General features: G+C 47.8%; 2 protein-coding genes across 2 annotated transcripts in view; both read left to right on the top strand.

Annotated features, from left to right (window-relative positions):
- Window positions 1–14,137, top strand: part of HOXA3 (homeobox A3) — a 238,188-nt gene that overhangs the window by 11,211 nt on the left and 212,840 nt on the right. The gene's annotated exons all lie outside the window — the stretch shown is intronic.
- The window catches only part of HOXA10 (homeobox A10), a 267,303-nt gene that overhangs the window by 41,646 nt on the left and 211,520 nt on the right, over window positions 1–14,137 (top strand). The window lies entirely within an intron of this gene.

The raw sequence follows: 14,137 nt of genomic DNA, 5'->3' as shown, positions 1-14,137 counted from the left end.
AGGCGTTCCGGGGACGCGCAGGGAGTCGCCAACAGGCGCCACTCTCTCCAACAAGCCCAACAATCGCCTCGGAGCTTTGGTCACGTTTTAAAGTTTCATTTTTCCTCGCCCCTCTGCCCCAAAACGAAATGTTACTTACCCCAGAAGTCAGGAGCGGCTTCGGGTAACTTCCGAGCTGCTTGGGCGAGTATATAGGTGTCCCTAATGCCCAGAACGTACACTGGTGCAGTGCCCCAAAGTTCTAAAACAGTATAGTTTATAGGCCCCAGTCCCGGCGCTATGACACTTGCTTGCCAAATGAATAGGGTTTTGTCTTTGAATTCGATCGTAAAATCATCCGAGGCGCAGATGGATGGGCCCAGTGGCTATAAAACGTCACGTGGTGACCATAAAGTAAGTTTTATGGTCCTGGGGAGTTGACGTGCAACATTATATACCGTGCAAACATATAATCAGGCCGACTCTGGTTTTTTTGGGGCTCTTCTTGCAGGATACGTGTGTGTGTGTGTGTGTGTGTGTGTGTGTGTGTACAAATGTTTCTTTTAATTATTCAGATAATCACCAACAAATTCTACACACTGCCCGAAACAGTCACCCCGTGACATCAGGTAAGGTCCGCGAACCCGCCACGTTAATACCAGTGGAGACTTGAGGGCGATTCTGCCCCAACTCCTTTCATGCCTGTTTGAGGACATAAAAAACTCCAGAGGAGGGCCAGGGGCCCTTTATGAGGTACACTTCCCCCAGGACATCCACAATTGTTTGGAGACATAGGGCCTGATTCATAACGCGTTTTCTAATGGGAACATTGAAAAACACGGTTTTTGTGCTGATTTTAGGCGGACTGTGGTTCGGGCAAATAGCTTTCGCTTTTCAGCTTCTCTTGGCACTTGAGAGGCTCTGTGCCTCACATACGTCTTGGACCTCAGCCGGCCCTGATACCTCACACATCTGCCCTGGAGAGCCACTGGCCGCAAGCACTGGCTTACCGAAGAGCAAAGGCGAGGCAGAGATGGGGCTCAAAGCTGGTGCTTGCTCTGCACCCTGGCTATCTCCGTCCCTTTGGTTTTGAGCTGTAATTGTGTTTTTGAGGCCTGTGTTTTTCAGAAGCAGCGCTATCTCCTGGTATCATCCCCCACGTCTTCCCACTGAGGCCGTGCCGCCAAATTGTAGGACTTCAAAGAAAGTTCGGGAACTCAGCCTGTGCTTTCAAGAGTTTTATGACCCAATTAATAGTTGGTTTCCTGAATAACAAAGGCAGGGTAGGCCCCAGCTTTGTGCTGCCACAGAAAAGCGCCTTCTCACCGGAGTGTGATCACTAAACAAAGCACTTTATTGCCGGATTTAACGCCAGTCTTAGAATCCCCAGCATTGAATGCAAGGGGATAGCACATCCTTTCCTTTTTCAGGGCAGCACATCGTCCCTTTCCTTTTAAAGCTTCGGCCCGGTTCTGGCTGTTTACTCGCCATCAAATGAGTTTGCCGATAAAGTTTACACGACTTCTATCTATCTACCCATCGGTGTATGCATCCATCCATCTACCTCGCTTCTATCTCTTTGCTTACCTATCTATCGATATACTGCCATTTGCCACTTCTTTCATTACTTCACAGGCGAATTAGCAGAAATACTTGTGTGTGTGCCTGTTTTGAGTTCTGCTTTGGGAGACCACCTCACAAGGGGGCCCTGTGCGATGCCTGTGAGGGTGTGCTTACCAGAGTGCCACTCACTCTCAAGCTTATCGCCAGGCGCCTGATCTCTTTAGGCCTTTGGGCCCTGGCTTTGTTTTCTCACCATCGTTAATTTTCATGACATATTAGGATCAAGGCTCTTCAGAGTGTGGGAGGACGTGTACCACCACCGAGGAACATTGTTACTTTTCAGTAATGAGCTCTGCAATGTTTAATCAGTGGGTAGACGGGCATGGCAGGGGCCAATCCGTGCACTCTGGCGTGCCACTTACACGTGCTCCCAAACGTGAGTGGCGGCAGAGCTTTTGCAGTGTGACAGTGCGCGAGAGTAATGGCAGCTAGTATGCTGGACGAGGATGCAGAAGCCTGTGGCTATAACATTGTGGCTTGCAGTCCAGATGTGTGGTTATTGAAGTTTCCATCGTGTAGGGCCTAATTTACACATCGGTTTTCCAAGGGGGGAGCGGGGAGGGGGCTCCTATAAGAAAAGGCGTTTCTAAATCGGGCCCTCGGGCGTTCCGGGAGGGGGCTCCTATAAGAAAAGGCGTTTCTAAATCGGGCCCTCGGGCGTTCCAGTGAGTGCATGGAGGTGTGAAGTGCGGGTATCAACAAAGGCTGGGTTGAGCACATCGGGGGTTTGGGGGAAATGTTGAGGTTTCAGGTGAGGCTAGTGCAGTTTAGACGGAGTAGCTTGAGGTCACCAGTGAGTCTATTGAGGTTTTGCGTGAGGGTTTTGAGGGTTAGAATGAGGTTATCTAGGCGTAGTTTACACATATCGGGTGTGTGGGCTTTGCGGTCCCGAAAATGGTTGTGGTGTAAGTTCAAACAGACCCCTGGAAATAAAAGCATATATTTGGGGTGGGGGGCCTCCACGAACTAACTGGGTAGCTTCAACCCTGCATCCTGTTTTAGCTACAATGCCCGAATCGACGACCCCCCCCCCTGAATGTGTACACACATATACCCAAGGACGCAACATATTCTAAAATGCAATGGAACCAGCAGTCTTTGAAATTGGGAGCCGTCTATGCCGCTTACACAATCCAAGCTTCCCTGTGTTGCTGCTTTTACGTAATGGTGTTTGTTCACCCCAGTGATGGCGCAGCACCCCGATAGTATTGCTACATTACACAGATGCCTGCTTTTTTTTCTGGGTATTGTTTCCAGCACTCACAATTTAGGGATTTGTGAACCCTTTGCACTAGCACAACGGTGAAACTGTTAGGATACTTTGGAGGTGTGCAAACGTCACCCCCTTCCTCGAAATGATGGCACATGCCCGGAAAACCCTTTCCTCCCCCCCACCCCAAGTATGCGGAGATGCAATCCGCCGGGTCTGTCAGGGATTTGGGGTCTAGCCCTCCTCTCTGCCATGTGCATTCCTTGGTTTTCTTTTATTTGTGTTATATCCTTTGTGTGGGGCTTGCACCGCACACTTTGGTTGCCTCATAGCGCCTTGACGGATATCAAGCACATAAACATGCAAATGCAATAATGCAATATTTCTACCCAGGCTTCTTTTAGCTGCAATCTTCATTAGTGGGGAAAAGACTGAGAAATGGAGTTTGCAAGCAGGGGTGTTGCTAGGTCAGGAAAAGATCCGGGGCTACACTAATGTTGAGACTGTCGGGACTCGGGGCTAGACAGCCTTTTGGTTGTGGCCCCTGAGCTTCTACCTGGAGCTACAGCCAAAAGACCTGGGGCAATAGCCCCCTCAGCACCCCTGTACCCCTAGCAACGCCTCTGTTTGCGAGAATACACATGTGAAGACGATTGTGCTCAGCAGACAAAAGAGCAAACATACAGTCTTGTACACAAATCTTTATTAGGCGAATGGAGGTGCATTGCTCATGTAGGCCCCTACCTCAGGTATTTACTCTGGAGATTTAAAGAGTGGGGTTCTCAAACAAATGAGGCGTGGGCTCTGTAGGTGAAAATGCCCAATATTAGTGTGCTGCTGGGAATAACTCATCCACAACAACACAGATGATTGCTAAGCACACCTCGAGTACACAACATTGTGAACGCCAAACTCTGTGTTATGCTGATAATAGTGGGCTCCGGGGCTGGCTGCATGATTCCCAAATTGTTTTTCAATGACATGTTCCCATTGAAAAATGCTCTGTTAATCCAACCAATTCTGTTTGTTTCGCCCTGCCTAGTGCGGTGGCGGATATAATGTGTAGTTTACCTTGCTACCTTGGCTTACCGTAATATCCTGCTACTGCTGAACACGACGTTTATCGCTGGATCATAGCTCCAGCAAACACCCTCCGTGCAGTGATTTAGTGCAGTTTGATCTCAGTCATATGGCCGTAGTGATATGGTGCAGCATTGCACGGCATCCTGGCCTCCTACTGCAGATGCCCTGCATTTAGGCAAAGCAGAATGTGCGTTGTTCTTTGTACATTGATTTAGTGCAGTTTGATCTCAGTCACATGGTCGTAGTGATATAGTGCAGCATTGTACCGTAGCCTGGCCTCGTAGTGCAGATGATGCCCCGCATTAAGGGAACGCAGGGTACTACACACTGTGCGTGACTCTCTGTATGTTGATTTAGTGCAGTTTGATCTTAGTCATATGGTTGAAGTAATATAGTGCAGCACTGCACAGTGTCCTGGCCTTGTAGTGCAGATGATACCCTGCATTAAGGGACTGCAGAATGCTCCATACTGTAAGTTATCACCTGTACATTGATTTAGGGCAGTTTGATCTTAGTCATATGGTTGAAGTAATATAGTGCAGCGCTGAACAGTGTCCTGGCCTCGTAGTGCAGATGATACCCTGCATTAAGGGACTGCAGAATGCTCCATACTGTAAGTTATCACCTGTACATTGATTTAGGGCAGTTTGATCTTAGTCATATGGTTGAAGTAATATAGTGCAGCGCTGAACAGTGTCCTGGCCTCGTAGTGCAGATGATACCCTGCATTAAGGGACTGCAGAATGCTCCATACTGTAAGTTATCACCTGTACATTGATTTAGTGCAGTTTGATCTTAGTCATATGGTTGTGGTAATATAGTGCAGCGCTGAACAGTGTCCTGGCCTCGTAGTGCAGATGATACCCTGCATTAAGGGACTGCAGAATGCTCCATACTGTAAGTTATCACCTGTACATTGATTTAGTGCAGTTTGATCTTAGTCATATGGTCGTGGTAATATAGTGCAGCACTGCATGGTGTCCTTGCCTCGTAGTGCAGATGATACCCCACATTAAGGGACAGCAGAACTCTCTATACTGTAAGTTATTCTCTGTACATTGATGTAGTGCAGTTTGATCTTAGTTGTGGTAATATAGTGCAGCACTCCATGGTATCTTGGCCTCGTAGTGCAGATGATACCCTGCATTAAGGGACAGCAGAGCGCTCCCTACTGTATGATATTCTCTATACACTGATTTAGTGCAGTGTGATCTTTGTCGTATGGTCAAGGTAATATAGTGCAGCACTGCACAGTGTCCTGGCCTCGTAGTGCAGATGATACCCTGTATTAAGGGTCAGCAGAACGCTCCATACAGTAAGTTATTCGCTGTACATTGATTTAGTGCAGTTTGATCTTAGTTGTGGTAATATAGTGCAGCACTGCATGGTATCTTGGCCTCGTAGTGCAGATGATACCCTGCATTAAGGGACAGCAGAGCGCTCCCTACTGTATGATATTCTCTATACACTGATTTAGTGCAGTGTGATCTTTGTCATATGGTCAAGGTAATATAGTGCAGCACTGCACAGTGTCCTGGCCTGGTAGTGTAGGTGATACCCCGCATTAATGGGCAGCAAAACGCTCCACACTGTGCAATATTATGGAGAATCAAGTAGCGCAAAACACACCGTAGCTTAAACAAAATCTGCAGAGCACACCCAAGCCTCACTCACAAAGTGTTCTTTAATAGGATGTTCCATTGAAAAACATTGTTTGGGTGGGGTTCTTCTCCCAGTGAAAATCGATTTGTGAATCAGGCCCACTGTACCATAGTGATAGTGCAGCACACCTCCTGCATTGTAGCTGTGGTAGTGGCCTTTCCGCAGCTATGGCCTCATCACACACACACAGAACGCCAACCCAGGCCAGGCCAGATTTTGCGTTAGGACTGTACACAATTTACACAAAAGTCGCCCAAACCAAACTTGCAAGGCGTGAGCCACAATGCAAGTTTGCCGAAAATGCATCCAGGCAGTTGGCAGCACAGGGTTCATGGCAGCACCTAACCAATGATGTTTAAAATATTCGCTAACATCTCGGGCTGTGGCTGCTGGGAGTCAATTCGCAAAAATATTGGACTGGCTGTGGCTGCAAAGTCACTGAGGTCATTGCAGCACCTTAACAGTGGTATTTAAAACAGTTGGAAACACATTGAACTGGTTATTGCTGCGGATCCACTGGGTTCAGTGTAGCGCCTAAACACAATTTAAAATATTTGCAAACCCATTGGACTGGCTAGAGGTGCAGAGACACTGGGTTCAGTGTAGCGCCTAAACACAAATTAAAATATTTGCAAACCCATTGGGCTTGGCTATAGGTGCAGAGACACTGGGTTCAGTGTAGCGCCTAAACACAATTTAAAATATTTGCAAACCCATTGGACTGGCTATACGTGCAGAGACACTGGGTTCAGTGTAGCGCCTAAACACAATTTAAAATATTTGCAAACCCATTGGGCTTGGCTATAGGTGCAGAGACACTGGGTTCAGTGTAGCGCCTAAACACAATTTAAAATATTTGCAAACCCATTGGACTGGCTATAGGTGCAGAGACTCTGGGTTCAGTGTAGCGCCTAAACACAATTTAAAATATTTGCAAACCCATTGGGCTTGGCTATAGGTGCAGAGACACTGGGTTCAGTGTAGCGCCTAAACACAATTTAAAATATTTGCAAACCCATTGGACTGGCTATAGGTGCAGAATCACCGAGGTCGTTGCAGCATCTACACAATGGCATTTTAAATATTTGCAAACCCATTGGACTGGCTATAGGTGCAGAGACACTGGGTTCAGTGTAGCGCCTAAACACAATTTAAAATATTTGCAAACCCATTGGGCTTGGCTATAGGTGCAGAGACACTGGGTTCAGTGTGGCGCCTAAACACAATTTAAAATATTTGCAAACCCATTGGACTGGCTATAGGTGCAGAATCACCGAGGTCGTTGCAGCATCTACACAATGGCATTTTAAATATTTGCAAACACATTGGACTGGATATTGCTGCCCAGCCACTGGGTTGAGTCTAGCGCCTAAACAATGATATTTAATATATTTGCAAACACATTGGACTGGCTATTGCTGCCGAATCACTGAGGTCACTCCAGCATCTAATCAATGATATTTAAAATGTGCGCAAACTCATTGGACTGGCTATTGCTGCGGAGTCGTTGGGTTCAGTGTAGTGCCTAAACAATGACATTTAAAACATTCGAGAAAACGTAGGACTGGATGTTGCTGCTGGGTCAATTCGCAAACACCGTGTACTGGAAATTACTGCCGAGTCTTATTTAATCTCAAAATCCGTTTCCATATAAAACGAACTCCCTCAATGCAACACTCGGATGCACCTGGAAAGTAATGCCGAATGGAGGCGCTTTTTTTTTTTTAAATCAGCGGTAGCACCATGAACATGTGCGCATGCTACAATAAATTACGTTTTATTTTGTACCGTAGTAGAAATGTCGTTAGTCGAATACACAACTCCCTGCTTGCCCATGTGCCTGCTGAGATTTTGTAATTTATACAAACACAAGCTTAATTATATATTTATTACACACTTTTTCCAAAGCACATATTTTTAGAGCAGTGCTTTCATATGGCAACTTGTTGGTTTTTGTAAAGTTCCCGGAGCTGAATAGTGCTGGTTTATCTGTTGACAGCCCCCAGTATTTCCAGTTTGTGTAGCTCCGAGAAGTTGTGTTGATTTCACGTTTGACTCCACGCGCAGACCCTGCCGGGGCTCTGCCGTGTGGTCCAAGGCGAGCGCACACACCTCTTGGAATAGAAATTAAAGTTCTTTCGTGAAATTGGTAAACATCCCCAGCTGTGCACAAGTCGCACAGGCGGGTTGTTGTTTTTTTTTCAATCTGGGAAGACAGATGTTGTAAACCTATGGAATATTCGGGGATACGCGTTGCCTCTTGACGAATCTTGGATTCTCGTCGAACTTTTTTTGAATAAAAAAAAAGCACCCTGCCCATTCGCACACTCGGCGTTGGTCCTCTTCTGCTGGCCGTTGGGAAATTAAAAACAAGAATTGGAAGTTCAAGAACATTTTAAAGGCAGGTGCACGCATTTTATCATACCCAGCCAATCCACTTGAAAAGAATGATTCGTAAAAAAAGATTCGGTTCCGAAACGCGAAAAGCTCGTGTCCCCTGGCAGGCCCCATTTTTGGAGCGTACATAATAATATTTGCTAGGGGGGGTGAGTAGGCTATTATGGCAGTGCGGTGAAGCAGCCCTCGCTCGGGGTGAAATCTGTCCCCGCTTGACGAATGATGGCTCTTGCAGTTCACCGGCGGGTTAAGTAAATGCAGCGGAAGATAGATGTGCAGGCCCGGCAGTCACCAGCAGAGCCCGCTTTAGACCAAGTTCACAGCCAAGCCCTGCGCCCAGGCTCCACTCCGCCGAGGGGAGCGGGGAGCAGCCTCCATGCCCGCTATTCAGCATTCAGTTGCCAAAACCCCCGCTTTTACCCCGCGTTCTTCCATTCTGGTACATTCCGAACTTACCCCAAGCTTTCACGCGCACTGGGCAGGGGGGCGGGGGGGGGGGGGGCGCTCAGCTATTCGGGTTCACCCAACGCGCCAGGGGAGGACTCTGAGCTGGATGGGCCGCCTCTTGCCTACGAAGTTTAAAAGTTTGCGTTGCTTAAAATAGATCATGAATGTCGGTTTCGAAAAATGTGCAGCCTCATATTAACACGAGTGTGGCCTTCCTGCCAGCACGAGCCTGCTAGGCGTTGGGTATCTTTGCGGTTCGGGCGTCACGACTGGAGGTCAAAAAGTTGAGGGTCAAAAGTGTACGGCTAGCAGCGGCCCCAGTCATCTGCCAGACGGAGCTGGGTGTCAAAGTGAGGGCCGAGGCCTTGGCTATCATCGGCACAAAGGCGGCAATAGCTGTGAGTTACGCGGGCACCGCGGCGTGGCCCCCAGGTGAACCCGAGCGGACGCCGGGTCACCCCGCTCGCTGACAAAGGGGAGAAAAGCGCCGTCCAACAAAAGAGGCTTCTCTTTTCATTTTAGCTCCTAAAATATTGACTGCGTTTCGATTGATTGGCAATTGGTGACGCGAATGAACCAGAGTGATATGCAGGTAGACGTATGCTGTGTTCAAACTGTGTGTGTGTGATGTGTGTGGATGTGTACGATGTGTGTGACATGTGCTGTGTGTGTGTGTGTGCATATATACTAATAGTAATAATAATAAGACCAGTTTTTATATAGCGCTAGCTCACCCTAGGGCATCAAAGCGCTGTGATAAATTGATGTCATTACACACCATAAACTGAGATCGTTCATGTGCTCATATACCCAAATTTGAAGAACGAAGTAAGGTATTTGGTGGACCTGATTTTCAAATCGTTTTTCAATGGGATTTTTCCACTGAAAAGCGCGTGTGTAAATGAGGCGTTGCTGCTTGGGTGAGGCGGGCTTGCTGCTGCCAGGATGGGCCGCAGCATGGCACTTCGGGGGAGGGGGGGTGCAGCAGAAGGGATGGGGGCAACAGTCCATTGGAATAAAGTTCTGATTCGCAATTTCTGCGAGACTGGGGTGTGAATACGAGTGTGCACCCCAGTCAGATGCGATCCTCACCGCCATGTTCCATGAAATCGAAGGCATTTCTGGGTCATTGTGAAAGTGGAGGACATTAGAAGTAGTGTATGCCCACACAGAACATGTATGTGGGTGTAGAAGGGGGGCTTCTAGGCCCCTCCTTTCAATCAGACGCAGGCTCGGGGTGTGCAGTATAGCTCCTGCATATCTCTATGGTACCCCAAGTCTGCGCTGCTCGGAGACGCTTTTTCCGACTCCACCAGTGACCTTCAACGTGTGTTTTTGTTCAGTGCAAAAACAAAAAAATCAGTGCACACCGTTTACTTGTGTATGTTTTACGAGGGAAAACGACCAGTTGTACAAAACAAAAAACAAAACCACCCACACGTCCTTATAGTTAAACCGTTCTGCAATGGGAAACGAAACCTCCCGCTACTTTCAAAACCACTTATTCAAATAAGCATTTTAGAATGGTGAAATCCCATTGGAAAACACTCTGTGAATCCGTCTGGGGACTATTCCCATAGAGACTCAGCAGAGCGCGCTGCCCACGCCAGTTACACATTTAAATGCACGCCAAGGGTAAAGGGCAAGGAACGCTGCCCTTGCATGCTACGCTTGCCCAGAGACCTGGTCATTGGAAGTTTACAGTTTAGGCGCTATGTATGCGGAGCAAGCGCTCTCGCATAGTGGCCCAGTGAGGACCCTGACATCGGATTACTTGTGCACAAGCACCTCGCAATGGCCACTAACGCAAATGCGTGGCCTTTCATGTGAATTCCAGGGAGAAAACAGCGTCTTGCGTTTGGTTGGCCTCCGTGCCCGCAACGTGCAAACGGCTGTTAGTTGCATAGACTAGTCCATATTAATACTGGACGCCACTTTGCCACGGAATACGCTTTTTAGCATGTATTTTGCAGTTGATAGTTTTGCCACCAAGTGCCGTGGCCTGGTTTGCACCCCTTCTTTAATAAAGCTGCACTTCTAGCCCGCCTGTTACAGAACCCTCTCTCGTGCGCCTATAAGAGCGCCCCTTCGCTTTAAGGCCTCTGTCTTTCGGTAAAGTGCACAGAGGGCACTGCGTGATTCCTGCAGCCAGAAAACAGGGGTGGTTTTTAAATCCCTTCGGTGCAAAGCCACAAAGAGCAAACAATTCCTTTCTGTGGGTTTCTCCACTTAAAAATAATAAACACTCGATAGAGTCGACAAAGTAATATGGTTGGGCTATTTCGCCTTTATAGAAAAAAGCGGCCTCTGCAAGCACCCTGCTGCCTAAAAGACACTGTGCAGCTCCCTGAAGAGAGGAGGGGGCTGGGGGGCTGCAGAGGGAAGAAAAAAACTGAGACCAAGGCTGAGGTGAACTTCAGGTCACCGTGTCTAACAAATATGAAAATGTCGCCTGGTGAAGGGCAGCACGCCTTGTTATTTAACAAAGACTGTCAGTGCGCGAGATTAATAAGAAACAAAACGCGCACGGTGTCACTGCGCGGTCACTCCGCAGCCCCGGACAGGAGTGCATTCAAGAGGATAAGCACTTTCAAATATATTCAAAGTAGCAGAAACCCGGCCCCTGCCAGAGGCCCCTGCGCCCGTCTCTGCCCTTCCCGCCATCTGTGCCTCTCGGAACACCAGCGAAAGTTCGGGAGCCTGGCAGCATTCGCAGAAACAATATGTATGTACCTTTTATAAGGCCGTGCATTTCACCCTTTAGCGTGGAGTGTACACGTTTTTCCATTAATTGGCCATAGCGGGACTTTCCATCCTGTTTGTCCGGAGAATGAAACCCTTGTATGCAGCCCTTAAGTGGCCGGCGTCTCCTTTGAGAAGGTCCGCCGAAAGGTGTTATCTGAGCGCCGCCGCGCCATTTGCACAGTTATGTTATATCTTCGTGTGTAGAGCTGGCTCCTTGCACACAGAAGACACGGGACGTTTCCAGGCACGGTAGGTCGATGTTTACTGTGACAGAGAGAGAGAGAGAGAGAGAGAGAGAGAGAGACATCTTGCAGGAGAAATGCCTGAGTGCCTGTGCGGGGAGATACCCACGGCGGTCTGGATGCACTCCATGTTTGTGGTAGGGGGGCCTCAGGGAGAAGGAGCAGGCCACACGCACCACACAAGGAAAGCAAAAGGCGTTCTAAGTGCCCTGGAAAATCAGGCTTCGGCGAAAGATACGGCCTGATTTACAAACACTATATTGAATGGGAAAACAAAATTGAAAAAGGCTTTGTAACTCTGGCCCTCATTATCTGGAAAACACAGCCAGGGGCTCCTACTGACTCTCAGCTGGAATGTTGAGTCTGTGAACGTGTGTAAAGGTGTTTGGGGGAGCACGGGGTGGGCGTGTGTTTTCATTCAAAACGGGCCATTTGTACTTTTAATCTACTTATATATTTTTCAGATGTTTCTATTTTTTAGTAAATTGTTTGAAATAACACATAATCAAATTTTGCACAGAACACATAGGCGCACCACCGCCTAGGGAGATTTCATTTGTGGTATGTTGTGCTTTAAGCTACTTTCACACAAAAAAGAGAATTATGTTGAAAATATTGAATGATGTGTTGCTTTCCACTGTTCGTATATTTATGTATTTTTCTGGAAATTCTATAGCCCACCTAGACCCATCCACCCCTCTATCCATCCATCTATCTATCCATCCCTCCATCCATGTATCCATCCATCTATCTATCCTATCCCTCCATCCGTCCACCCATCAATGCCTCCATCCATCTGTCCCTCCATCCATTCCTCCACCCATCTATCCCTCCATCCTACATCTGTCCATCCATCCATCTACCCCTCCATCCATCTACCCCTCCATTCATCTATACATCCCTCTATCCACCCACCTATCCATCCATCCGTCCACCCATCTCTCCCTCCATCCATCTATCCCTCCATCCATCCCTGCATCTATTCCCAATCCATCTATCCCTCCATCCATCCCTCCATCCATCTATCCCTCCAACCATCCATCCCGCTCCTGCACTGTTATTGTTGACCAGCCTTTTAAAAAAAAAAACACACACACACACACACACACACACACACACACACACACACACACACACACACTAGTTCCATTGGCAATTACGCCTTTCTTCCAGACCAATCGTTTCGAAAATGTGAAAACGTTACTCCCCATTTAACTAGTTATGAGACGTGAACCTTCTGTCAACTATTTACACACAGCAAGTGCAGAGGAAGCATACACGTAGCTGCATTGCATGTCGCAGATGTAAAAGACGGCTTTGCTTGCTCACATATCACTTTTGCTTTTTAGTACATGGCTTTTAATATTGCTCAGACACGCGCTGAGGGTGCGTGCGGCTGCACTTGATATTGGGTTTCTCCACCAATGCGTTTGTACATTCTATGTCATATTCTATACGTAAATAATTGCAACATAAAGGCACCCCGCACCCCTTCAAAGTGCAGAGAATACATATGTTCAATGTTGAAATCGTTCCAGCCAGAAGGGCCCCTTTCTCTGGATGTTTCGAATTGAAGAGCTCCGCTCGGCGCTGCAAACAATATCAACCTGGGGCAGTGCTGCTAAATTCTAAAAGGAAATACTACCCTGACCAATACACACAATGCAAATACGGATAACTACGGCGCTGCTTCAACTGTAAAAGAAAAGATGGGGCCGGGCTCCTGGCAAATGAATGCCCGCCATTCAGTCTCACCGGCGTCCCTCCATTTTGCTGCCGTTCAGTTATAATGGCATTTTAGCTCAGATGGGGCCCTGTGTGTTCGATTAAAATGGCAGTTTCCAACCTCTGCATCATTACCTTCAAATGAAATGAATGATAATGTATTTCAGTGGCCTTGCTTCCAGTGGCGCTCTCGCTCCCTAGCCAGGGTGAGCGGCCAGCAGAGGTTCCTGCTGAACCAGTCCTTCGAGGTGCCTATATTCAATTGCAGGAGATACGTGCCATTAAAATCCACCGAGGAGGCCTAGGTTGTATTTGGCTGGACAGATACTATGGTTTCTGAAATGGCGCGCATATATTGCCTTATATGCTGAGACGACCCGCGTTCTCCTACGCGGGCGCATAGTTTTGCGATATTACACGCATTGCTTCAGAGCCGGCACAAAATGGCAGACGCCCAGTGCGTGTCAGTTACATTCTCGTAACTGGCGAAGGAGAATAAGTGGGGAAATAGGGGTAGAGGCCCTGTCTCGAGTATACGATTCCACGAGCGCCTGGGGGGGGGGGGGTCACCCAGAGGTGACAGGGGAGAAATGGACGATAGTGAGTAAATGAGGGGGCCCCAGGCAATAAAGGGGTGGCTTGTAGAATGCTGACGATAGAGATTGTGGGTGCACCTGAGGGAGTGCAGTCTAAAAACAGAACATCTCTAATTGCTACAAGGGTCTACATAGGGTATTTCCAGACTACATACGCGGTGCTTTGCACAATGTAATCCTAATGGTGGGCCTCGATGCCCAAATGAGTGACTCACAGGTCATATATAAAGGGAATTTGGGATCAGATTGGAGACAATCCACGTCACACCACACGGTTATAACTGTGGGTCTGTCAAGATCCCTGTGAGTGGTCATTTTATGCGTTGACATGAAGATTATTTGAAACTCCACATCTGACCCCCGTGCACACTACTTCTCCAAAGCAGCAAACCTGGAAGACTTCGGAAAATAAAACAATTGCAACTTGT

The sequence above is a fragment of the Ambystoma mexicanum genome, chromosome 2q, assembly GCF_040938575.1.
Source record: "Ambystoma mexicanum isolate Mex_15411 chromosome 2q, UKY_AmexF1_1, whole genome shotgun sequence".
NCBI lineage: Eukaryota > Metazoa > Chordata > Amphibia > Caudata > Ambystomatidae > Ambystoma > Ambystoma mexicanum.
Note: the sequence above shows the minus strand (reverse complement) of the source record. Positions and strands in the feature narration are given on the sequence as shown.